Consider the following 27,443-nt stretch of genomic DNA (forward strand, 5'->3'; position numbering starts at 1 on the left):
GCTTACACAATTATCTTTTGAGATGAACACTTGCCACAGTCCTCCGCATTATTAGCTACAATCCTTTTGTGTCGTCTACAAATTCTGACATGGTGGGTGGGGGGAGTTGGTGCTGGCTTTTCAGGGCCCTGAAGTCAGGAACAGAGGCGGGCTGGGGGCGGGCGGGGGGGGGGGGGGGGACGTGTCAATTTCAAGGCGCCGATCCCGGCTCCAGCAATAATCACCAGGGCGGCGGATGGCGGGACAGGAATCCCGCTCTCCTCTCAATTGAAGCCAATTAAGACAGTTTAAAAGCTTGCTAAGAGCCTGGAAGGGTTTGAGGTTCTAATTTTTAAAGGGCCGGGCCTATCACCCACGCCTTCAGAAACAGATCATCTGAAGAGAGGTGTGTACAGAGTGGGGAGAGAGGCATGGCTGCCACAGGGCATCACCCCGGCCCTAATAAGGGTCAGGGGGGCAAAGAGGGTTTGAGCACTTGATAAGGCAGTGCCCTTGGCACTGCACAGGTGGCAGGGAGAGTGCCTGGGATTTGAACAAGGTCGGCACCCATTATGGCATTGTGGGGGCAGAAGAGCAAGGGACAAGGCTGCCAAGAACAATTGGGCAGCCATCTGCCCAGAAGGAAGGCTCCAGTTGGCAATGGGGGTGGGGTGGGTGGACGGGGCAGGGTTCTCAGATTTTCAGTTAGTGGTGATGAGGGGAAACACCCTCCATAGGAAGGGCAGAACCTCAAGCATTTGTGCCCTCATCGCCGCAGACCTCGCACCTTGCATGACTGGTCACCATGCCCTGCCAGTGGCTGTCAAAGTCAATATGGCCTTGAATATCTTCACCTCTGGCCCCTTCCAAGGATCAGCTGTGGACCTTGGTGGCATCTTAAAAATGACTGCATACCACTGCACCTCGCTGGTCACTTATGCCCTCTTTGCCAGAGCTGGACAACATCTTAATTTCAGGACAGAGGGCAGTGGGTTTCACCTGCATCACTGGATTCCCCTGGGTGCAGGGCATCACCGACTGCACCCATGTAGCCATCAAGGCACTGGGAAACTGGATAATGAGATCCATCAACAGGAAGGGTTTGCACTCCCTCAACATCCAACACGTCTGTGAGCAAAATCAAAGCTTATTCCATGTGTGTGCGCTCACTCTCCTGGCAGCTAACCTTTTCATCCTCTGCCATTCCTGGCTGTCTCAGATCTTCACTCCAATCTCCAAAGACTGTGGATGGATCTTAGGGGACATGGGATATCCCTTGAAGAGATGGCTAATGACCCCTCTGTTGGAACCCCAAAACAGAGGCACAGAGGTGATACAATCAATGCCAGCTTCTCACTAGGGCAACCATTGAGCAGGCCATCGGACTTCTGAAGATGCCATTCCAGTGCCTATACTGGTCAGGTGGTAACTTCTAATACCCTCCTGCAAGGGTCTCTGTTATTCTGGTGGTCTCCATGGTTCTCCAAAGATGTGTGGACTTTGAGGACGCTGAGGCCCTGGAAGGAGACAGCTTCTCAGGAGAGGAGCAGGAGGTAACAGAGATGACGCTGATCAGAGAGGTGCCCCTGCTGCACGATGAGGTGGCCTCCTCCTGCCACCCTCTGGGAAGAGGACTTCATGGCCTACAGCATTAGATCCAGGTCGGCACTGATGAAACGAGGAGCAGCTCTGCCTCGGGTGCCAGGCTTCTGGCTCCCCTGTGACATCTCACTTCCCTTTGGTGCAGTGGAAGACTTTGGCATAAAATGCAAATCTCTCCCTCTGGACAACCAGCAACCAGCTGCTGAGGGGTGTCTAAATGAGTCCCACACTTCATCTGACCTATCTCCATTCCTGCCCCCACTGGCTCAAAGTGGACAGAAACCGGTCTCCATTTCAATTAAAGATTCCGCCCCCCACCCCACCCCCCCCCCACCCCCGAAAATCTGAACTTTAATCAGTTTCCCACCAGAGGCAGGTTTCCAACCTAAATACAAACCTGGCTCATGTTTCCTACCTCCGTGGCGAAAACTCAGCCCCATTTCTCCAATTTCTGAGTCCAGATAATTTATTTATAAGGTGACCAATAGTGGTCTCAGTGCATATCTCTGCGGGACACTACTTCCCACTTTTTGCCAATCTAAAAACTTCTCTTAACTCCTACCTTCTATTTTCTGTTTTGTCACCATCTATCAATCCATTCTACTTCAGGACCCCTGATGCCATACACCCTGACATTTATCATGAGTCTCTTACATTGCACCTTATTGAAGACCTTCTGAAACTCCATGTACACCACAGACACTGCTTTGCCCTGAGTTACTGTTTCTTTAAAGAATTCAATAAGTTTGATTAAACATGACCATCCTTCTAGAAATTTATGCTATTTTTAAAACTTAATTCTCAATTTTTAGGTGTTTTGTTACCTTATCTTTTAGCAAGGATTCCAGTATCTTACCTACTACTGAAGTTAAGCTAACTGGTCTATATTCTAGTGGATTGATTCTATCTTCCTTTTTGAAGATAGGAATTATATTTGCATTTCACCAGTCCTCTATACTTACAAGTAGTTTACACTGTTAAATTTTTAATTGTTTTGAATGCTGTTGCTAGCACTTTTTTTGTTGCAGATTATGCCATGATATGCAATAGCACAATATCGAATTTATTTTACAATATGTGATATAGAGCAAATGATGCAGGAATATATTTGTTCGTGTGCAGGGCTCACCATTAACTCCTTCAAGCAACAAATGATCAAATGTCGACTTTAATAATGGGTCATTACAAGTGCCGACTCAGGGTTTTTTTCTTGCAATGAATGAAATCCCACAGTTGAAACATAGTCCAGTTCAAAGAAGGAGCATATACACTTACAACCCTACAATGAACAGCTAACTGAATTTAAATCCAATATCAGTGATTACTGGAAAAAATGGAGTATAATTGCAGAATCAAAAATGAACTGAGCTTGTCCTGTTTTCTTCAGTATGTTCACTTTGAGATGATTATACAGCACTTGAACTGTAAGATATAATTCATTGGTAGCATTTCAAAAATAGTCACCAGCATCGATTCACTATTAACTAAGCAAACACATAAGGAAGGCATTTGGCCATGCAAAACTTGTTGAGATCATCTGAAAGTTAATGCAGAGCCATGACACAGATTTTTGGCATTTATCTTATTTTCTCTTCTTTCACCCTCTGATCCATCTTCTCTCTTCTCTATGTAAATGTCTTGGATTCTTTCTTTATCTTTGTCTCAAATCCCCTCCCTTTCTGCACACAGTGTTTGTCCATGTTCCCTCCCAACTGCTTCAGGTAACCTCTGCTTGTGATAGATACTGTTGTCACTCCTACTCGGGTCCTTCTAGCAAGAGAAAAAGGGTTAGACATTGCTATCCTATTATCCTTAACATTATCAAACTGCTCTATAACCTGTAGAAGTTTTGTGGTGTTAAAACAAAATGGGAGTATTAGTATTGCCTTTCTCTCTCAGTGGGAGGTGAAGAGAAACTAAAGTAGTATTAATCACAGCTTGATTGGTGTGTGTAGAAAAGAGGGATTTTAGACAAAGTCTTGCAGGGTAATTGAATCTAGAGAGTCGATGAATGTGGGGTGGGGGTGGGGGGAGGCGGGGAATTGAGTATCCTATTGGGTATGTTGCTTCAAGTGCTTTGCACCCCGCTAAACAACATTTGGGTATTATAGACATTTAACCAACCACGAATGCCCCATTTTGCTAGTACATTATTGAAAATACAATACTGCAATTCATTTCATGTACAATTTATACTGGATCGTCTTTGTGACAATAGGGCCAGTTTTCACTGCTCTGCAGTCTTCATAAAATATGTTACTGTACACCTATGTATAATGGAACAGTAATGCTTCCAATATTGTAGCACTGAACTTCCTGATCCACAATATTTTGATTGTTTGTTAGAAAAGCAAACGTGCATTTATATTGTGCCTTTATTGTAGCAATGTCACAAGGCACCTCACAGAAGCATTATCAAACAAAATTTGACACCGGGTCACATAAGGAGATATCATGGCAGATGACGAAAAGATTGGTCAAAAAGGTAGGTTTCAAGGGGCTTCTTAAAGGTGGAAAAAAGGTCCGGAGGCAGAGAGGTTTTGGTGGGAATTCCAGAGTTTAGGGCCTTGGCAGCTGAAGACATGGACACCAATGGTGTTGCAGTTAAAATTGTGATGCTCAAGAGGCCAGAATTGTAGGAGTGCAGATAGGTGAGAGGTTTATAGAGTTGGAGGAGATTACAGAGTCTGGGAAAGGCAAGGCTATGGAGGGATTTGAAAACAAGGATGAGAATTTTTAAAATCGAGATGTTAGGGGAAATTTTATACTTTAACCCGAAGTGGATTTGGAGGCGGGGAGAGCATATAATTGGGTGCGATGGTGGCGGAGGATTGGGGGCTCTGCCACCTTCCCACCCCTCCACCAATTAAGTGGTTAATTAAGGGCCTCATCCGGCCACCGCCGCAAGTAGCCGAATGCTGGGTGGGCCTGTCGCTGCATGGAAAGCACGGCAAAAAAAACCATGTGGGTTGCTTGCTGGCTCCAGATGGGGGTAGTCCCTTGTTAAAAGGCACTTAGTGCCTGAACGAGGGACCCAGCATTGGGAAGGTGGGGGGGGAGGGGAGGTGCTGAGAGCTACCCCTCGCCCTTGCTGCCAAACCCCCCATACACCCCTCCCCTGTGACTCCCACACCGCGAGACCCCTCCAGCCCTGACCTACATGGGTACAGCGCCGCTCCTTGGCCTCTGATGGGTGCTCCACCAGCAGCAGCCACCGTCTCCACGGTGGTGCTGCTCAGTTTAGAGCTGCCAGCCTCTGATTGGCCAGCAGCTTAGAGGGTGGGAATTCCATTGCTGGGGTCCTTGATTCTGTGGAAGGTCTGCCACTGTCCAGTTACGTTCAGGGGATTTAAACAGGCTCAGTGAGTGGGCAAGAACATGGCAGATGGAATATAATGTGGAAAAATGTGAAGTTATCCACTTTTGTAGGAAAAATAGAAATGCAGAGTATTTCTTAAATGGTGAGAGATTGGGAAATGTTGGTGTCCAAAGGGACCTGGGTGTCCCTGTTCATAAGTCACTGAAAGCTACAATGCAGTGGCAGCATGAAATTGGGAAGGCAAATGGTACGTTGGCCTTTATTGCCAGAGGATTTGAGTACAGGAGTAAAGAAATCTTGCTGCAATTGTATAGAACCCTGGTGAGACCGCACCTGGAGTATTGTGTACAGTTTTGGTCTCCTTACCTAAGGAAGGATAGACTTGCCACAGAGGGAGTGCAATGAAGGTCCACCAGACTGATTCCTGGGATGGTGGGATTGTCCTATGAGGAGAAATTGAGGAGAACTGGGCCTATATTCTCTAGAGTTTAGAAGAATGAGAGGTGATCTCATTGAAACATACAAAATTCTTACAGGGCTCAATAAGGTTGATCCAGAAAGAATGTTTCCCCTGGCTGGGGGATCTAGAACCAGGGGCCACAGTCTCAAAATAAGGGGTAGGCCGTTTAGGACTGAGATGAGGAGGAATTTCTTCACTCAGAGGGTGGTGAATCTGTGGAATTCTGTACCTCAGAGGACAGTGGAGACTCAGTCATTGAGTATGTTCAAGACAGTGATTGATAGATTTCTAGATATTAAAGATATCAAGGGATATGAGGATAGTGTGGGAAAATGGCACTGAGATAGAAGATCAGCCATGATCTAGTTGAATGGCAGACCAGGCTTGAGGGGCCAAATGGCCTACTCCTGCTCCTATTTCCTATGTTCCAAATTGGCACTTGATTCGCCAGGCCTCCCACAGAAGAGGCGATGCGGGGCTCTCAGTGCCACTTTTGCCGGAGGTCAAGACCCCCGTTGCTCGGATAAAATCCCGGCCATTGTTTAACCAGGAGTCTATGTTGATCAGCGAGCACAGGGATGATGGATGAACAGGGCTTGGTGTGAGTAAGGACATGGGCAGCTGAGTTTTGAATGATCTCAAGTATATAGAAGGTAGAATGTGGGCGGCCAGGCAGGACGGCACTAGAATAGCCAAGTCTAGAGGTAACAAAGGCATGGATGAGGGTTTTGTCAGCAGGTGACAACCAGAAGATTCTAATGTTCCAGCTCCAGATTGTCATCTATACCCTAAAAATAGTCTTAAAAAACTGCTGCAAATACATAACATGTCAGTCAGGATCTGAAAGAAGAGGAAAGAATAGTATTTCTCATTAACCATGCCCCTGTGTACTTTCCACTTCCACAATATGAAAAGTTGTTCTGGGCCCATTGTGACTGCATGCTGCATCTATCTTCCACAGGCTGATGGTGGTGAAATATACCTCATTGAACCTCCCACTTAACTATGGCTGAAGGAACAGAAAAATGAAGAACAAGCATCAAGAAGTTTAAAATCTCAGTTTTTGTGCCAGATTGCGGATTTACTAAATAAATGTCAACCAACCTCTGATATATCAATACCTTCTGTTAGTATAAGGAAATTTGTGGTTCAAATCAGATATGTTGAGTGTGCTCTTGCTGGTATAAATACAAGTTGAAGGAGAGGTATCAGTTTTGACTTCTGTACCCTGATATCTGAAATACCAAAATGCCCATCACATCTAGTGGAGCTTCTACTCAACAGAGGGATGAAAGGATCTCACTATTTCAAAACTTCTCCCATAATTCCCCTAAATCCAGATTTATCTGACCCACGGAGCACTGTTCTTACATCATTTCCCTGTGACAATGTAACATCAGTCACATTCAGCTTTAGTGCATCAGGTTCAAGCCCAGGCAGTGGCAAACTGAAGAAAACTATAGCTTGTGGCAAAATCCTGCAGCTGAGGACATCTGACCAGTTCAACTGGTGGCTCTAAAAAGGCACCAAGGGACATTTGCAGCTGCTTTTGTTCAAAGCTCAGGCTGCTCCTAAGTGAATGATGTGAGCCTTCAGCATACAACCCAATGTCCTGATAAATTACATCTCATATGCTCTGACACAGAGAAAAGTCAATGTTATCATTAATCCTGTCTTACATTCTAAAATGACCAAAACATTGTTGATAATTGGTATAACAAAACTGCCTGCAATATAAAGGATGTGCATCCTATCTGTGCTCTGATACTGGTCTAAGAAGTTGTGTGCTCTCAAAATGGATATACTGCTGAAGGTTAAAACACTTGGTAATTAAAATTCAATCAATTAGCCATTGTGTTACAGAAAACACCTTAAACACAAGTTGTTGAAAAGTATGAACTAATGTTCAATAATCAGCATGCATGCAGCTTTAACTTCTGTCAGCTTAATTACTATTCACAATTTGCTGCTTAAGTGAATACCATTAATCCAATTTGTTTTACACATTTCTAAGGAACAATGCATGACCAACCAGGATTCATCTAAAGCATACTTTAATATTTTGGCAAGGAATGCTGCTTCTGTTCACGCTTTTCACCACCAGCTTTTCCTACGGGTGAGGACAAAAGAAAAAGGAGGACATTGTCCTGTTGATTAAGTAAGAGCTCATTAGAAAGAGCGGCAAGAGCCAAGGCCTGCATATGTATGAAGAACATAATCTGATCTTGCAACATACTGAAAAGGGAAAATGACAAGTGCTAAGGGTTCATTTAATTACTTTAAGTGGTTCAAGGCTGTTGGGCTAGAAAAGGCAACAGAAAGCATATAGTTGTACAGTACATCACTTGCAAAGACGACCAAGGACCTGTAGGATTCACTCCCTCCACAATAGTATTTTGTTCTTGTTCACATGAAGAAAATAAAAATATGAAGAAATGTTACATCTGCAGTTGTATTTAGCAAATCCATTAATGTTATTTCTGAAAAATACAATAAACTGATAAAGTAATGCACAAAAGCATTTAAAACACAATAATTACAAAATCAAGAACAATAATGGAGAACTATGAAATAAAAATTGAATCCCTGTCTAGTTTGAAATATAAACCCGTAAAGATTAACATGACCCTTTAATTCTGGCTTTGTGTGCTAATAATTGAAAAGCAAATGAATGCATAGCCTTTCTATACATTATGCTGCACCATAAGTAATTGGCTGTAAAATATTGCGCCCATACTTTGACACATAATCCTAAATTGCACATAATTATATGTCCACATATTCTACATGCCCTCCCCACCCCATCTTCTTGGCATATTTTTCCTCCTATTGTCCTTGTTTGATCTTGTGCTTTTCACCATCCCTAGCTGAGTACTTGCGTGGATGCAGTGCTATACTCCCACCCTATTCCAAAGATGCTCAGAAATCAACCAGTCAAAAATATTAATTAGCAACCCAGGTTGACTGTCTTTCTCTCTCTTGTCTTCCCTCTATCCCTAGGGGATATGCCAGGCCTTTACATGAACCCACATTTAAGCAGGTGTACATACTTTATCCCTATGCCCCAACTCCGCATTCTTTGATTAGACTTGTTAATGACAGTACTTTATTTTTTTAACCACTATTTCAAGTTACTTTATTTTTCCTAAGGTCTCCCTGATCAATACTCCTTTTCACCCCTTAAAGGAATGAGCAAAAGGTTTCTGCCAATATCATTTTCTAACAAGTCATTAAAAGAGTTTTTTATTTGCAAGGATTAATACTTCTGATTAATATCAGATGTCACAATTGAGAGAGAGAACTTATTAGATGTGGGAGAGTGGACATGAATCCACACCACATGAAGAACCAACCAACAGCATATACCATACTGTGAATCAATACATTGCCAACTACAAAGTATTTCAAGCAGATCCTTTATAAAACAACAACTTTGGGAACCATTTAAAAAGTATTTCTAGTAATGCAATGGAAAAGGTTACCTGGCTTCTCTATTAATACCGGAACCACAAAGAGTTCTTTGGTCTATCAGAGGTTGTGGAATATCAAGTGCATTCTAGTGAGAAGACACATAGTGAGATTTTCAACCCACTGTAATAGTCTAAGAATTTTCACTGTGATGTGAAACATTACTCCCTCATACATTGTAGTTGCCTAATTTGGTGCATTTTGAATCAATTATCTTTGTGTGATATATTTGCTGATCACTTGTGGTTCCAAGTATTCTGTGCCACAGCTGTTGATTTATTTTGGTTTGATAGGGCATTATGAAGACCATGGTTATTTTAAGATAACTTCAATCAAACACTCTCTTGTATTTCTACCAGAAACCTTTGATTCTGGGGTATTCTTCCATGGCTGACTTTAAAAGGTTGCAACTAGACAGTAAAAATTAGACACGAGTCACCTGCGTAACACGTCACAGGAAAGCACAGTGGAAGGATTATGTGTCAACGAATGGGTATAAATTGTCTATTCTAAATGCCATCTTTAGCTCTGAGGCCATAAATGTCAATGACTGCCACCTATTCAATTGAATATATTGAATGTTCACCCACAGAATTGATTTCTTGTAAGAGAGAGAGGGTCAAATCTAGAGCAGTTCTCTTCACCTAATTAATAAGCTGAGTGGTGGATGGGAGATTAATGACAAAATCACTTGCTAGAACCACATGGAACTTGTTGATTAACAAAAGCTTTCAAGAGGTTAAAAATATATATTAAAATAAACTGTTAAAACTTGACAGAAAATTCTGACAAGTGCTTTTGTAATGTGGTTTTATACTAAGCATGCATAAAGCCCCCTTTTTATACTTGTTTTTGAATTCCTACTGTGAACTGTAGGTGTGAGTCTTGCTGTTGATTTATTAATTTTACTTTTCATCAAAGCGTCACCTGCAGGCACAAAAATGTAGGCCCCCAAAAATAATAATCATACAGTAGAATGGTGCACAGTATTAATTCCTGCAAATGCTGCCAGTCATTCCAAGAAGATATACAACTGACGCCCTTCTACTCAGGAGCTCTAATAAGAACTGTTCTCTAGCATTATAATTAAAACTCAAAATTAAAAATTGTTCTCATACTTTGAAAGTCAGTGTTACATCCAGTGGAAAACCTTAGCCAAAGTAGTGCCAAGCATTCAGTACCCTGCTGTCAACGCAGTACACTCACCCAATGGATCAAGTGAGAAAGGAATTTACCAGGCAAAATCTGCAAAAATAAATTCTCAGTTAGGCTTCTTTATTTCATGAACAATGTGTGGTGCTCAACAGTTTCATGGATGTGAGCAGCAGAGCCTGGGCTCTTCACTGGGGCTTATCAGCATTCTCAGTGCTGCTGATACCAGGCTACTGCCTCCAGGAACAGCTGGAGGCACCTACACACTCATGATGTTTTGTCCCTTTGTGCCACCATACCAGCAGGAAAGTACTGCCCCGTTACATGGAGCCTTCTGAGTTGCCTCATTTTTACAACTGAGACAAAAATTTTTTTTAAATGACACTGTCATCAAAGCCTCACGTTCAGTTAAATCTTGGGAGGTGAAAAGAGGTCAGCGTTGATCCTTTTCACCCTCATTGCCACAGGTGTTTTTTTTTCCAACAAGAGGGTATTTGCTGCTTAAGGTGAAATACTATTGATGGCAAAATTAACAAGTTATCTTATCAACTACCATAAGCCTTAAAGTCTAATTAATTTGGAGCTGATCAATTGCCTTGAATGAAGCATCGATTTCTCCAGCCTTTCAGGATATGAGATGTTAGCTTCAGTTCTTTTGTACAGAAGAAAGCCAGGACAGAGCTTTACAAAGACGCTGTGCTGCCTCATTTACTTATCTAGATTAATCAACCACATTATCTTTAAACATTCTTTAATACATATTTATTTCAGCGGATTAAAACAAAACAAAATGGAGCTTTTGAACCCTTGGAGTCAGCTGATCATCGGGGTGAACGGCAATGTTACTGGAATGAACTTATCTCTTAAATCCAGTTGGCTGGCCTTCATCTTCAAATGCTGACCTGAAAAAAGGTCAACTGCTCCTTTTTGCAAACAGCTGCTTGATGTTTCTGGGCAAGTGGACAGTCTTCTACAATATTCTTGTAAAGCCAGATATCACCATACACATTTAATTCCCTTTTGCTGTATGACAGTTGGACATTTTGGTTCAAGGTGTAAACAGCTTAATACTGTTACAAGCAGGTGCGAAAGGTGTCTAGGGGTCTGCTACTATCTTCACCTGGTCTTATTGTAACAGGGTTTAATTTTTTAACACACTGTGTTTTGAGCTCCCCCTCTGTGAATCCTTCTTCACAGTTTTCCAATTATAAGGCAAAGAAACCAACACACCTGGTTTTCTCAGGTACAAAGGAGAAAAGTGAAATCTATTAAAACTCAGACTTAAACTCTAATACGGTTGATGCCTACGGATATATGATGCACCCACACTAGCATGCACATGCGATAAACACATGCAAATGGGAACAGAAAAGAGGAGAGGAAAATATAGTAGAGAGGTGTTTGAGGCAATATCAGAAGAGTTTCTTGTTTATTGTGCTTCGAGCTCACTTGATTGTAGGTAGTCTTGCTGTTCGCCGAGGCCCAGAGTTCTTCTTAAACCTTGTTCACGTAGGAGACTTTTCTCTCTTTGAGGTTCATGTGTTTTCACAAGATTCAGTTCCATGGGAAAGAGATGGAGGCAGGTAGGACTGGAGAGGCGGTTCTGTTCCAACCCGGAGCACACGAATTTCTCAGTCCAAAATCCTCTGTTGGAAGTTCGAATTCAAAACCTCCAACAGTCAGTCATGTGACCAAAACTGGTCTCACCACTTCATCTGTGTATTGGGGAAGAAATGACTGGGTCCCCATTGTTCTAACACTGTCTGTTACTATTCAAATGTCTTTCCAGTCAGGGGCTTGCAATTTTAAGTTTTAATGTTCATGTGGCAAAATAATGTGTGCCTCAGTCTTGGCAGGTGGAGGGGAGAGGGGGGGGGGGAGGTTGCCTGACAATACTCATTTGATACTATAAATCCATAGTAGGGAAGGGTTGGGAGATAATATAGTGCTATCACGTCACCAGGTACAACACCCACCTCATACTCTCAAAGCTACTTTGGGTTTGCAGCAAGAGACTCAAATTACATCAGTGTAAAATCACTGGTGCAAGTCTTTTAGCATTTTGAGGAAGAAAGGAGAACCAACAGGCTGGTAATGGAATACTGCCTGGCACATGAACAGTCTACACAACAATCAGGAAATACCTTAGAAGGCCACATTCAGTGGAGATCGTCCCACATCAATTTGAGTCAGAATTCTATGGTGGTTGTAGCATAAATAGGGCATAAGTTAGCTAAAGTGCAATAATTCATGGTTTACGCAACACATGAGGCTATTATCTACCAAATGTAGAGGTTGTTTAGAATAATTATCACATGATAAACATATTCTCAGTGATACATTAAACCCTTCACTATTTAAAACTCTTCTTCCATCTAAAGTGTGTACTTTGCTGTAGATATGGTTTGCACTGAAAAAATAACCATTTAATTTAATATTTTAATTTGGACATTCTTTCCACAAAGCTACAGATTCTAATTTTACCTTTTCAACTGTGCTTAGTTAGGTTTCTCAGAAAAGTAAAATTCCAGAGCTAATCTGTTTGTCCACCCCTATGAGCTGCTCTGCCTCAGTCCAGAAGCTCTTTATTGAAATGGAGTTTGGACAAACTTTCGTTATATTCGTAGGGCCTAGCCATTAGCATTAACCGCCCCTTTAGCAAGCCCTTATTCCTACGTAAATACTCTTGCATAATGTTATGGGTCTTTGTTTAGCTTGTGTCAGTCACCATGTGGATGTATTTAAATTTCAAACATCTGTGAGAAAGTGGAGAGCTGTTCTTAAACTGTTTACCTGTTAAGTTTTAGACTAGGATTGATGTTACTGAAAATGCTGCAAAATCAATGCAACTTAATGTTTTACAATTAGCTACTATAAAGTCAATGATGAGATCAATAAAGACCACAAAGAAAAAATATTAACATATGTATGAATAAATAAATATAAATATGAATGACTACCATTCTTAACTTGTCCATGAAAAAAAAGGTTCTCCATTGTGTTGTGCAACTTACAACATAGGTTAAGTTTGACTACATAACAACAATCACCACACTTCATAGTATTTGCATGCAAAGCATTTGGATACATTTCAGAGATGTTTCCGTTTCATGAGCAGCCTGACTGCTGCACACAATACTCACACCCTCCATAACTGACACACTGTGACGGCAGTATGTACCACCGACAAGATGAACTGCAGCATCACCCCAAGTTCATTTCAACAGCTCTTCCCAAATCTGTGACCTCTACAACAACAACTTGCATTTATATAGCTCCTTTAATGTAGTGAAATGCCCCAAAATCAAGGGAACTCTAGCGACTACAAGCCACACACCATCCCGACTTGAATTATATTGTCACTCCATCATCGCTGGGTCAAAATCCTGGAATTCTCTACTTAACCCAACTGCAGGAGCACCTAAGCTCAAAGACTGCAGTGGTTGAAGGAGAGGCCAGTCATGATCTTTTCAGGGCAACCAGGGATGGGCAATAGATTCCACTTTGCCAGCATTTCCCACATTCCCAGTACAAATAAACTTGTGAATGCAGCATGTCTTATTGGGCAAGCATACACTTTTCACTCTTTTTTCCCCACTTTGTTTTTATCCATTCTTTTATCTCCAATTGTATTTCCACTATATTCCTTTGTTGGGGAAGTATGGCATAACCCAGTCTGTGGCCATCTCTAAAGGAGATACCCTTGAGCACTGTGGGAAATGAGCTCTTGCCACTCCCCTTTCTGGATAGATATCGTCACATCCCTTTTTTCTCTGGGATTGTTCACCTTCCATATAATTTTACATCCTTTCAGACAGTTCTCTCTCAGCTTGTCCTTTTCCCTATCAGCCCCTCCCCCCGCACCACATTCTCCACCGTTTCTCCTCCCATGACAGCCAAGATTGGCAACTTTTCCCTGTGGGAGATTCAAAACATGAGGTCTGGTCAGACTGCTGGGATGCAGCCCAGATCTAGTAAAAAGCTCAACATGTTAAATTCTAGTCCTCTGCAAATCACTGTACGCTTCTCACAACCTTGTTGAAAATACCTGTCCACACTATCTGAAGATATACAGATGGGAGGGTTTGGTCACTTTTGTAACCCAAAACTCCCATCTGTGTACTTTGCAGTATTTTTCTGTTTCCCGTTTTCTTAACTATCAGAGGACACCAGTAGTTTAAGCCCAGTAAGCTATAATGTAATCCTAAATGCTCCTTGATTCGCTAATCTGTATAATAATGATGCATCATTTAAAAATGAGACGGGCTACGACCTGCTGTTTTCTCACTTGCTCTCCTTTTTTTTCTATTTAAAATTCTGTGGCTTTAATGTTGCTCCTGCCAAATTAATTAAACCATCAGTTTTCATTTCCAGTAGCTTCACTAATGTTCTCACCTGAAGGCTTTTCTGTGGACTGAACTGTGATTATTGATGCTTAGTGTGTCATTTTCCCTGATAACCAGTTGGTCTCTTGGGTAAGGAAACCCCAGAAGGGGCTTTCCACAATGGAGGTGCTAAATTCTGTTGACAGGTTCAATTTTCTTGGCATAAACCTCCCCACCTCCCCCATTAGCTGGGGGCTACCTTCTTTACAACTGCTTGATGGTACCACAAATCCACATGGTGTAGTATTAGCCCGAAGAAACACTTGACTATTTGCATGCAGATTACAGCCAAATGAGTGCTTAATGAGTGCATATAGATGACAGAGGAAGCACCTGATTGCATAGTTACTGCAACAAAAACACTGAGGAAAGCAAGGCCTCAACTCCATTATCATTACAATACAATCAAGTACAGCAGTCGTAGTGAAAAAAAATCCTTTCTATTACAGCTGCTTGCCTCATTCTAGCCTCTGTAGGTCAGCTGCAGGACTGATAACCTTTCCTGCAGACAAATACATTTGGAATTGGCTCATCTAATTAAAAGCTCAGGGAGGTGTTGAAAATACCAGCACATTTAGTCGAGCAAATGAGTGCTCCTTCCAACTAATGAAGCCAATGTGGTATGTCGTTACTGTTTGCTCTAGGAGGAAGCTGACTCACTTAACATTTCAATAGGTTAATCAATGGACAAATTAAAAGGAGAAACTGGCTAACTCATAAGAATCCAGCTCCAAAAAACAATTAGTTCATCACACCATTAGCTACACTTTCTAAATGCAGCAGCTGTGTATTGACAAGTCAAGGTTATGTTCTTTGCATTTGGAACAAAATTCTTGCTTTAGTTTCTAAAATAGTTTGCTTTTCCCAGTTATTCCTATTCTGTATTTTAGGAGGGGGCAGTTGTAAATATTTTGGTGACCGGTTATTTAAGAAGGTGTTCATTCAGAGGATACAAAATGCAACCTCAAAATGTATTATTGCTGTACACATTTATATGAAACATGCCTACTGTTGTATAAAATGTGATCTATCTGCTCATTTTTGTAGAAAAAACCTTGATGGGTAAACTAAAAGTATTGTATAATGGATCCTCTTGCGATAGTTAGCATTGTCTCATATTGACTATAGTTCAGTTTGGTTTGGATTTTCTGAAATCCCTAGCTTCCTCCAAAGTAAACAGAAGAGTAAAAAAACCTATCCCTCGTGGTGACATCTCTCATTAAACCTTTCAGCAAATAAAAATTCATTAGGCAGGATTTCAGACACAGATGCCTACACAGCAAACTCCAGATCTTGTAGGCGACAACCACTCTGTTCATTCAGGATTACAAACCTTTCCAATATGCTTACTATTGTAAACTGCTGCGGCTGCAAACTATAAAGCCATATTAAATTCTAGAAAAGATATACTGGAAACAATGATTCATCTATTCCTGTAGTTGGTTTACAGAAGGCTTAAAGGCAAAATTGCATTTGGCTGCAATACGTTATTCCAAGTCAAGTAATTCTCTCATTACCAAAGCACAATTGGAGGCATTAAAAAGGTAAAAAAAAAGTATTTTTATACCTTTAAAAATGCTCACTTTTGAATATCCTTTAGAATAATTCAGTAAAAATCTTAAAACGGTACACAACCAATGGTGTGAGATTATATCTCCAGTTTTTATTATTTTTAAAAATTAGGTAATTTGGGGGTTTTCCCCCAACTTTCTCCCGTCGTCTTATGGTTGCTATCTAACTGTGCAGACTATTGCAGCTAAGCCAAAGCCCATCATCGCCTGGCATCCACTTATGCACATTTTCCAACAGGCATCATCAGATAGTGGTTAGGACTGAGACCAAGCTAATTTGCCCTTTCTGTAGATCATTTATGGTAAGGCCAATTGCTGCCCTGACTCAGGAATATTTGCTATTCCTTTGAACAACTAAAAAGAATCCATTAATAGAGCTGAAAGGTAAACCTTTCTGCTTATTATATTAAACAACAGGCCAGAGTCTTCTTCTAAATGCTCATAACCAACATTGAGCTTGGCTATAATCTGTTATTCCAGTTCAAGTAATTCTTACTGATATATGGGTTGTTTGTGAATAGTTTAGTTTCTACAATTATTTAAAGTGAAACTTTATAATTATTCACATAATTTGAAGCACAAGAAGTTGTGTTGAAAGCAGATGGATACTAATAACTCACAATACTGTCTTCATCTTCTCTGGTTCTCAAAGTCATCAACTTAACTTCATAGAATGATGTTCAAACACAACGCAAGATTTTTTGCTTTCTTTTCATGTAAATAATGCTACAGCTGAACATTATCAGTAAAGAGCCATGTTTTCTATTAATCAAAGAGACACCTTTGTTGATCAACAGCAGTTTTTAATTGCAAGTTGAATAACCAGAGAGATCATGGTTGCAAAGTAATAAAATAAGCTCATTATTATGCTGCTTTATTCTTGTTGGTTTTGAGATTTGTTTATTTCATAACTGGGAAAACATTTTCTTTATTAACTTCAAACAAAGATATATTGACATTGATGATAAGTGGCCAACTTTTTTACACTTTTTAAAGGACGTCTTATTTAAACAGTATAATGTAGCATTCATTTGAAAGCCATTTAAATGGTTCACAACTCTTGTATATATAAATAAAAGCAAAATACTGCGGATGCTGGAAATCTGAAACAAAAACAAGAAATGCTGGATTCACTCAGCAGGTCTGGCAGCATCTGTGGAAAGAGAAGCAGAGTTAACGTTTCGGGTCAGTGACCCTTCTTCGGAACCCTTCTTCGGGAGTTCCGAAGAAGGGTCACTGACCCGAAACGTTAACTCTGCTTCTCTTTCCACAGATGCTGCCAGACCTGCTGAGTGAATCCAGCATTTCTTGTTTTTGTCTTGTATATATAACATTGACAAGAAGTGAATGTTCATATAATAGATGGTTAACTTTAGGGGAAAAAGCATAGTAGTTATGGTAAAGAATGTACTTAATAAGGTATTTTTATTCTCAGTTCTCAATGGAAGTCTTCATTTACTCTAAAAAAAAATTGTTAATTTTAATTGAAGCTTTTGTTCCTTTGAGAAGACAAAGGGTTAAAGGGCAACCAGATCCTATTAATGTGGTGAAACTGGCAAGTCCCTTGCTGCTAAGGTCACTTGTGCCCCTCTGGTGATTCTATTGATAACTCACCCATGCTTGTAGCCCACCAGATGACCAGGGCACATGGGGTTAGCAGTACTAAACTCCATAGCGAACGGGTGGGGCTGAATCGCCTGTTACTGTGTTGTAATTACCATGCAATTTTATGTATTTAACAGATGCTAGGTGTTCTGCATCTTGCCCCAATCTTATCAGGTGCTACTTACTGTTAGAGAGCTTCTTATATTTGAAACCATCACCAAAAATAATGGAGATAATGCCGAAATCAATTGATTTTTAAAATGATGGAAAATACTTGCTACATGAATCAGGAGATTAGTTCCATTTACAGTTAGTATGTAGGGCCCTTGCTGATGTACTATGGATTTTAGTGCATTGATGCCCCAAATCATCTATTTTATTTTAGCAGAACAAAATACTGTTCTGCACAGTCAGAAGAAGAATAAATAAGTTTAAATGTATTTCATATAAAACTCAGTTTAATTTAGCCCCTCCCCAAAATTAACCCTGATGGACTTTTTAGCTTGCCCAGATAAAATAACTGCAACAATGCAAACTTTAATAATAAGGTTTCTGATTTCTATTCTGGGTTTTAATTCTGCTTTCTGTATATCTAAAATTTCAGGAGCAAACATGATTAGTGACATGTGACTCACCAATTTACAATGTGTTCTATAATATTTTTCAACAGTTACTCCATTTTCTGATAGATTTGCTTAGAATCAGTGAAAGAAGAGTGGCAACTCTCACTGAAGCCGAGTCTATAGTGTATGCATCAAGTAACTTTAGCTTCCTTAATGAACAAGACCATCTAGGCGTAAGAACTGTAAGGTTTAGTGCCAGGCCCTTTCATTTTTGCACACTCAAGGCATAGATGTTATAATTTCACTGCAGTTTTCACAGAAAATGAATAGAATCACAAAAGACTGCAAAGAAATCCCCCAAATCCTGTAGTCTTCTGTAATAAAACAGAATTTGACTTAATCAGTCATCATAAATTAGTAGGCCTACTTATAACCAGCTGGACCAATAAAATGTGATCCCAAAATCATTGGTAAAAATCCCAGAATCCTATTTAATAGAACAAATATTTGGCGTTTTCAGTCACTAAATCATTAGTCTTGCAACAGTATTAAATAGTCAGATTTTTTAATAACTTTAAAGGCCCATATAAATAGTTCCCCTAAGGGCCTAGTGACTACTATGCTACTGTCCTATATAGTTGATAAATATCCCAGGTTCAATTCCAGGTCTGTGCTTACCTGTGTATTTCTATATCCTCCATATTCTTCGGAGTTTAGAAGAGTGACAAGCGATCTCATTGAAACATACAGGATTCTGAAGGGGCTGGATAGGTTCGACGCTGAGAGACTGATTCCACTGGTCGGGGAATCTAAAACACAGGGGCACAGTCTCAAGATAAAGGACTGAGATGAAGAGAAATTACTTTATTCAAAGGGTGTGAATCTTTGGAATTCTCTACCCCAGAGGGTTGTGGATGCTCCATCGTTGAATACATTTAAGGCTGTATTATGATCAGGTGAGAAGGAGTCCCTTCTTGTCTCTCTCCTTGTTTGACCACAATGTGGTTTATTTCTTTTAAACAGTGGATATGCTTACCAATTCAGTGAGTGTTTAACCCTCTTATGTGCTAGAAAAGAACCAATCAGACAGGTTTTCTTGAGTTTAAACAAGAGGTTAGTTTATTGTACTTAAAACCAAAACCCAATCTAAGTAAAATAATGAACTACGTTCCAACTTTCACCCACGCACATACACACACGAGAATCACACACACACAAATAGGCTACAGAGTGAAGAAGAATGAATCGGTTGGATTAGAGTCTGGAACAGTAAAAAAGAATATACAGTCTGTGGAATCTGGTAATTCAGCTGTCTTCCCGCAGAACTCGTGGTCCTGAAGTTTCTGGTTGGTAGATGTGGCCAACTGATTCAGGGTTATTTTGGAGACAGTGATGCAGATGGCTTTCTTCCCGGGGTCTCTGTCTGCAGCAATGATAGACGGGGATGTTTTGCAGCCAGCAGACAGGGTTTGGACTTGCAGGGTAGCCCTAGCAAGAGAGAGAGAGAGGGAAAGAGATCCCACTTGGGACCTGCACTGATCAAACTCAGGTTCTTGTCTGCTGTAGAGAGAAGAAACTGCAAGTTTTCACCCAAATGGAGGGTCTGTCACATGATTGCCCAGTGTATTCTCTCTTGTGCACTTTAATTAGATCAAGTCTAAGAATTCCAGCCTCTCTCAGATCCCTTTGTTTCAGTGTTTATCCTTTGATGGTTCGTCTCCACCAGTATTAATGTTCCAAGATGGCTTTGAATATTTTGTTAATGAAGGCAAGGCAGGTAGCTCATTCAAATTGCTCAAGCCGTGGTTCTGGTTGGAGATTTTACCTGACTTACATCTCCACCACAATACATTTTAATGAAAGGTATTTAGATGCAAATTGTGGTGGCCATTTTAGCTGTTAGTAATGATTCTTTTATCAGTTTTTTGTCTCCTGCTTTCTTTTTAATGTTTAGTTCAGGTTTCCAACTGATGGATGAAAAAAAAATCATCATTTGGCATAGCACATGTTCACGACAGCTGGGACAGACAGACTTTTGGTCTGTTAGGGAATCAAGGGATATGGCAAGCAGTTGGGAAAGTGGAGTTGAAGCCTAACATCAGCCATGATTGTACTGAATGGCAGAGCAGGCTTGATGGGCCATATGGTCTACTCCTGCTCCTATTTCTTGTGTTCTTGTGTATTTCTAAGCCATCGTGGAGGGAAATCACTAAGGCTCTTCTAATCACTATTCATGGAAATTGCATGTGGAAGACAGAATTCTCCTTGGCTGTGATTTCTCTCTTCCCACCAGCTCCCCCCACCCCCCTATTGTCAAATGACCTACTGATATTCACTGAAACATGAAAATGGCCACATGGTCAGGTATCAAAGGGCTGTTGTGAAAGTGTCCCAGCTTGTCTCACTGCTGTCAGGAAAGCAGTGGTAAGGAGATAAAATCATAGGAGAAACTGGAGGAGTTAAAAAAAAAAACAAAGCTACCTGTATCCTAACTCAAACCAAGTCCCGTTCACCCATTGCCGCGATGCCTGTTGTCTGTATTAGCTCTTGGTCCACCATTGCCTCAAAATTAAAATAGTCAGCCCCATGGCCTTGTCCCTCCTTATCTCTGCAAACTCCCCCAGCCCTACAACCCTCCAAGAGCTCTGCGTTCCTCCAATTCTGGGCTATTATGCAACCCTAACTTCCTTCAGCCCAACATTGGGGGTGTGCCTTCAGCTGTCTAGAGGTAATTTTCACTTTCCATGGAAGTAAAAATCTAGAATGGGAGGCTAAGCTGTTCCACCAGTTAACCATCCACGTGACAGAGAAAAGTGATCCTCCAAGTTTTTTTTTAAATTATAGAACTGAATTGGGGGTAAATTAGAGAGGTGTATGATTTGAAGGATTGGAAAACCATTGAATTTTTTCATACCCTCTCAATTCAAAACAACTTGACTTATTGCCCCAAAATTACTACTTTTGAGTGTTAGATGGAAAATCTTCCATTTTTCTCTGTCAACTTCATTCATCCTAATTTGGTAATTGGAAATTATACAGTTGGTAGCATTTTCACCTCTAACACGTAAGGATGTCAGTTTGAGCGCACTCTCCAACTTACATACATAATATAGCCTGACATTCCAATGCAGTCCTGAGGGACTATTACATTGTTGGAAGCCCTGACTATCTGTTCCAGTGGTTTGGGTGGACATTAACAATTTCATGCATTATTCAAAGAACATCACAATGTTTTCCTGGTGTTTTAGCCAACATTATTTGTTCAACCCAATGCCATCACAAACACATGAATTTATGGTTCATCTCATTGCTCTTTACGAACATACGAATTAAAAGCAGAAGTAGGCCATTCGGCCCCTTGAGTCTGCTCCGCCATTCAATAAGATCATGGTTGATCTGTTTGTGTTTAGAATTCCACACTCCCATCTACCTCCGAAAACCTTTGATTCCCTTGCCTAACAAGAATCTATCTACCTCTGCCTTAAAAATATTCAATATCCCCGCCTCCACCACCTTTTGAGGCAGAGAAGTCACACAATCCTCTGAGAGAAAAAAATTTCTCCTCATCTCTGACCTAAAAGGGCATCCCCTAATTTTAAAACAGTGCCCCCTAGTTCTGGACTCACCCACAAGAGGAAACATCCTCTCCACATCCACCTTGTCAAGACCATTCAGGATCTTATAAAATTCAATCAAGTCTCCCCTCACTCTTCTAAACTCAAGTGAAAACAAGCCCAGTCTGTCCAACCTTTCCTCATAGGACAACCCGCTCATTCCAGGTATTAATTTAGTAAACCTCTTCTGCACCGCCTCCAATGTATTTACATCCTTCCTTCAATAAGAGGATCTTGCTGTGTGCAAAACAGCTGCTGAGTTTGCCAACACTGCACTGCAAACCATTGTGTGCGAGATGTTTCTGAGACACACAACAAGGGGTTACATAAATACAAGTCTTTCTTATTCTATTTAATTAGACAACGCATACAGTTCTGCTATAATTGTACATATTTTTGTTTCAGTATTTAATGTGAAGTATTAGCAAAGGCTGTTGCAGAAACATTGTTTTAAAATGTTGAAATTCGTTTGCTAGTATTCTGACAATAACCTGTTAGACACTTCAACAGAAGGGAAGTATCAATTGGTATTTACATGTTATTTGAAGTATTCTAACTCATACACTTTTAGTTTCAGCAAGGGGTTCTTCCAGTGACGACAGCAGACTTATCTAGCATTATAATAAAAATCACATACAATCCTCATGGAAACATCAGGTTGCAAGGGGAATTTTTAAAAGTTAACATTTGATAGCATATCTTGATAAACACTTCAGCAAATGTAAACAAAAGAAAAATACAAATTATTGAACCTTTAGTCTTTGTATAAATGTTGTGTTCATCAGGGTGAGCGATGTTAGTCATTTGAGAAAGAACACTTTCCCTTTCAGATTCTCAGGATCAAGTCCTTTCAGGTCAGGCATAGAACATTTAGATGAAGAGTAAAGCTCTCTTTATTCCACTCCAAAAATCTGACTAACACCAACCTTAGAAAAGTACCCCTGCTGCACCAGTGTGATACCTTTTCCATTTTCTATACCAATGATTCTATATTCTGTAAGAATACCAACTTTATGTCAGGTTAGGGGTAGTTTTCCACAGTGGGTCTATGTTAACTAGGAACTGTGTTGCAAAAGCTCTTGTTTCGCAGGGGAACTCCAACCAAATATATTGAGGAGACTTTAATCCTATCAGTATGGCTTGTATTTGAACCCAGATGTTCCGAAGAAGGGTCACTGACCCGAAACGTTAACTCTGCTTCTCTTTCCACAGATGCTGCCAGACCTGCTGAGTGGTTCCAGCATTTCTTGTTTTTATTTCAGATTTCCAGCATCTGCAGTATTTTGCTTTTATTATTATGTGAGAGGTGTATGACTAGTGTTCAGCCAACTGCACTACATAGTCCCCATAAAATTACACCTTTAAATACATTAGTCCACTAATGTGTAAATGGCCAAAATAAATCTTTTCATAATTCTCCTTCTTTCTGTCTGACTCTATTGATGAAATAGAGATATGTGGGTGTGCACGTGTATGTGTGTGCATGCACATTTGTGTATAGTTGGGGAGGGGGTTGCCCAACTGATGTGCAATTTTAATTGAATTAAAATTCCAAGGAAGTTTATTTCAATTGTTTAACATTTGAAATCTTATGTGAGAACACTAATGTGAAGAAAAATGCAGTTCTGCAACATGATAGATAGAACATTGTATTTAAACAAATTTAGTAACCATTTTCTAGAAAGTTCTTGACAGTTAATATTTAGTAGAGAGCCTTTTATGAACTTGATGGTCTAAAAGTACATTTGTGCTGAACTTCATAATTTTAACCAGAGTAGCAGTACAACAATTACAATGGGCTTCAATGTCTCCAGATTAAGAAAGGGAATCCTCTGCAATTACAGTTCTGCAGCCCCTTGCCCAAAGTTTTAGGGTTGGATTTTGTGTAGGAATCGGGGCTCCCAGCACAAGGCTGAAAAGGTCGGGGGGGAACGCCACCTCGGCCTTTTCGTGCCCCCCCCCCTCACTGAGCGATCCTCCGTTTGTTTTTGTCTAAGTAATCTGCGCCAAGATCCCTGTCCTTTAAAGACGGGGATCCCGCCTCCAAGAGCTGCAGCCAATTAGAGGGCCGGAGGCTCACTAGTATTGGCTGCATCACCCACCGCAATCCTCTGTGCCCCTGCCCCCCGTCTCTGACCCCGCCTCAGCGGGGCCCATAAAATCCAGCCCTGAGTGTGAAAATGCTGGATAAGAATGGGTGTAATTCCCCCACAGCCAAAAAACCCAGATTCTCACTGTCATGGCTCATAGCTGCATAATGTTGGAAGAAACACTTGGAACATATAGAATGATCCCCCAGCAAGGAGACAATACTTTTAACCTAATTAGGCAGACAGGAATCCCAAAGGATCAGGTGGCACATTGGGGTTTAACAATCTGCCTAATATTACTCTTCATTTGCTTCAATGGAGAGTAAGATTGGGCTGAATTTTACAAGCCCTCCGGCGTCGGGGATCGTGGTGGGGTGCCCTTAAAATTCTTCTGAGTGAATCCCACCAAAACCCCCGACACCGAGAAGGCCCTGCCACATTTTACTGCCAACGGTGAGGCCTTGGTGCGGCCCCGCCACTGATCTTCGGCGAGGCTTTCTTTTCAATATGTTAATGAAGGTTAATGCATGCAAATTAACTTACCTTGTCCTGGCAGCCGTACTATGCCGATATTTCAGCCGCTGGTCGCAACCCGCGCCTTCGGAACTCCGTTTGGAGTTTCGAGGCGTGACAGTGGTGGGGAGGGTGAGGAGGAGTGAAAAAAGGGGGGGAAACACTTTTTATTGGCTGTGGGAATGGTGGGAAGGGGTTGAAGGGCAAATGTGACGAGGTTGGGGGGAACTTCAGGTTGGGAATAAAGTTACTTTTGGTGATATAGGCCCAAAAGCAAACATTGGGGGGAGGGAGGGAGGGAGGGGTGGGAAAGGGCCTCCAGCATTCATTTAATTTTTTCAACACAATTCACCATCATATTACTTTAAAAATTCAAATCTCTTCCAAGAGCTTGAAGCCCTTTAAAAACGGCGCTGTCGCCTGCGTGGTGGCGCCGGACGCCGTTGCTGGGGATGGAGCGGCCACCCTCTCTACATCATCGGGGTGGGACGCTCCGCCCCCTCCATTTAAATGAGCCCCCGTGTGAAATATCGGAGGGGCTCAGAGACGGCGCATCTGCGCAGTAAGACCAACTAGATCGGTGCATGCTGCTGCGATTTGCGGCACGCTCATAAAATTCAGCCCAAGGTGGTGAGGACAGCTAGCATCACACCCAATCCCATTAGTTTTCTGATGGACGATTAGGTTAAAATTGACCCCAATATTAATGTCTTCGAGAAGGGTGGGAAGAAAATTAGTGAATGACAAATAAAAGAGTGAAATCTTTATGTAGCGGGTTCTGCCTCTGTTCCTGAACCTGCATTGAAGTGCCTTGTTAAAGACCCAGAGATGTACTGCTCATTCACACTAAGTATGCTGAACTGTGTCACAAGAGGCCACTATGTAAATTGTTCCTTCTTCTGCCTTATGACTCTCATTCTAGTATAGTGACAGTTCTGATTATTCAACATTTTTCTAATCCGGGCCAAAAAATAAAAGCTCTCTGTCTCTGCTTAATGAAGTTTTTGTACAATCTGGAGAACTGAAATCACACTAATCTTTCTTGCTCCAGTGTGTGGCTGTTGAAATTCTCAACTCTGATAAATTAAGCTACTTATTAATCTAATTACCGTATATTCATCCCAGAAACTTTCATGTGACTTGAAAAGGCTATTCCACCTTTTCCCTCACCGCACAGAAAGGGCTAAACCTTGCACCAATTAAGATCATTTTGATGTAATGCTTTAACTACCAGCTCTCTTTAATCACCCAATGGAACAGGATTGATGGTCAACCAACTGAAAGCAAAAATGTTTTGCCTTTCTTTGATTGTTAAGATTAATAGAAGTTTATGAAGCTGAACGGTTTGTAAATTTTCAACTGGTAAAAATAACTTAAAAATTCAGTACAGATAAAAAAGGTGAAACATAAAGTTTGGAGAACTCCTTCATAAAAGATTAATCATACATAAGTTAGCAATTCAAAAGAACAGTTGAACAGAAAGCGAGAATGTTGTTCACGAAGAAACCACTTGAAAGGGGCCTCCTGATATTTCTCAGTGGTTGAATACACCAACTTAGTCTGGTACAGGAAGGTTCTAGAGTTAGGTGACTTAAGTGATGTACAAGGAGACTACTGGCCTCAGTGGAATGATACTCCTGTATGATTCAGCAACTTAACAACAGGCAGGAGAACAAAAATAGGAGGAAGAACTTCAAATGGATACTTCCTAAGCATTGTGAATGAAGCATTTAAATTTGAATAAAGCAGCAACTAAAAATTATCCAGTCTATTAAATATTTTTCCTCACATAGGGTCCATATGCCATATTTCCATTTAAGGGTTTAGAGGTCAAACAATGACCTGTTTCCATATCCTTCCAGAGCTAATTTTGATATCGGGCCCAATTTTAACTCTTTGTAAGTAAATGAGTTTTGAGTGAGTTAAAATCGGGCCATCAATGAGTCATAACCATTACCTGGGAATGGTTGACTTTCTACTTCAGTTGCCTCAACCTCTGTGAAAGGAAATAATTCAACTCCAACACCTGCCTGCATTAATCCAGTTTCCACTGAGAACTCTTGTAAACATAGAAACATCGAAAATAGGAGCAGGAGTAGGCCATTCGGCCCTTCGAGCCTGCTCCGCCATTCATTATGATCATGGCTGATCATCCAACTCAGTTACCTGTTCCCGCTTTCGCCCCATACCCTTTGATCCCTTTACACCCAAGAGCTATATCTAACTCCTTCTTGAAAACATACAATATTTTGGCCTCAACTGCTTTCTGTGGTAGCGAATTCCACAGGTTCACCACTCTCTGAGTGAAGAAATTTCTCCTCATTGCAATCCTGAATGATTTACCCCGTATCCTTAGACTATAACCCCTGGTTCTGGACTCCCCCACCATCGGGAACATCCTTCCTGCATCTACCCTGTCAAGTCCTGTTAGAATTTTATAGGTTTCTAATAGATCCCCCCTCACTCTTCTGAACTGCAGTGAATATAATCCTAACCGACTCAATCTCTCCTCATACGTCAGTCCCGCCATCCCAGGAATCAGTCTGGTAAACCTTCGCTGCACTCCCTCTATAGCAAGAACATCCTTCCTCAGATAAGGAGACCAAAACTGCACACAATATTCTAGGTCTGGCCTCACCAAGGCCCTGTATAATTGCAGCAAGACATCCCTGCTCCTGTACTCGAATCCTCTCGCTATGAAGGCCAACATTCCATTTGTCCTTTTTTACCGCCTGTTGGACTTGCATGCTCATCTTCAGCGACTGTATACGAGAACACCAGGTCTCGTTGCATACTCCCCTCTCTCAGTTTATAGCCGTTCAGATAATAATCTGCCTTCCTGTAGGGAAGCTCAAGATCAAACTGGAACATTGGAACAGTGGCATTTGACAAAGTACCACATAAAAAGCTGATTGACAAAATTGAGGCACATGGAATAGGAGGGTCAGTGTCAGCTTGGATAAAACATTGACTTTAGGACAGAAAAGAGTGAGCCATGGTAAATGGTTGCTTTTCAGAGTGAAGGATGGTAGACACTGGTGTTTTCCCAAGGTTCAGTGCTGGGACCACTGCTTTTTATGATATAGAGTCAGAGGACTGAATTTTATTGGGGTGCCACTGTC

This window comes from Heterodontus francisci, chromosome 9 (assembly GCF_036365525.1).
Source record: "Heterodontus francisci isolate sHetFra1 chromosome 9, sHetFra1.hap1, whole genome shotgun sequence".
NCBI classification, from domain to species: Eukaryota; Metazoa; Chordata; class Chondrichthyes; order Heterodontiformes; family Heterodontidae; genus Heterodontus; species Heterodontus francisci.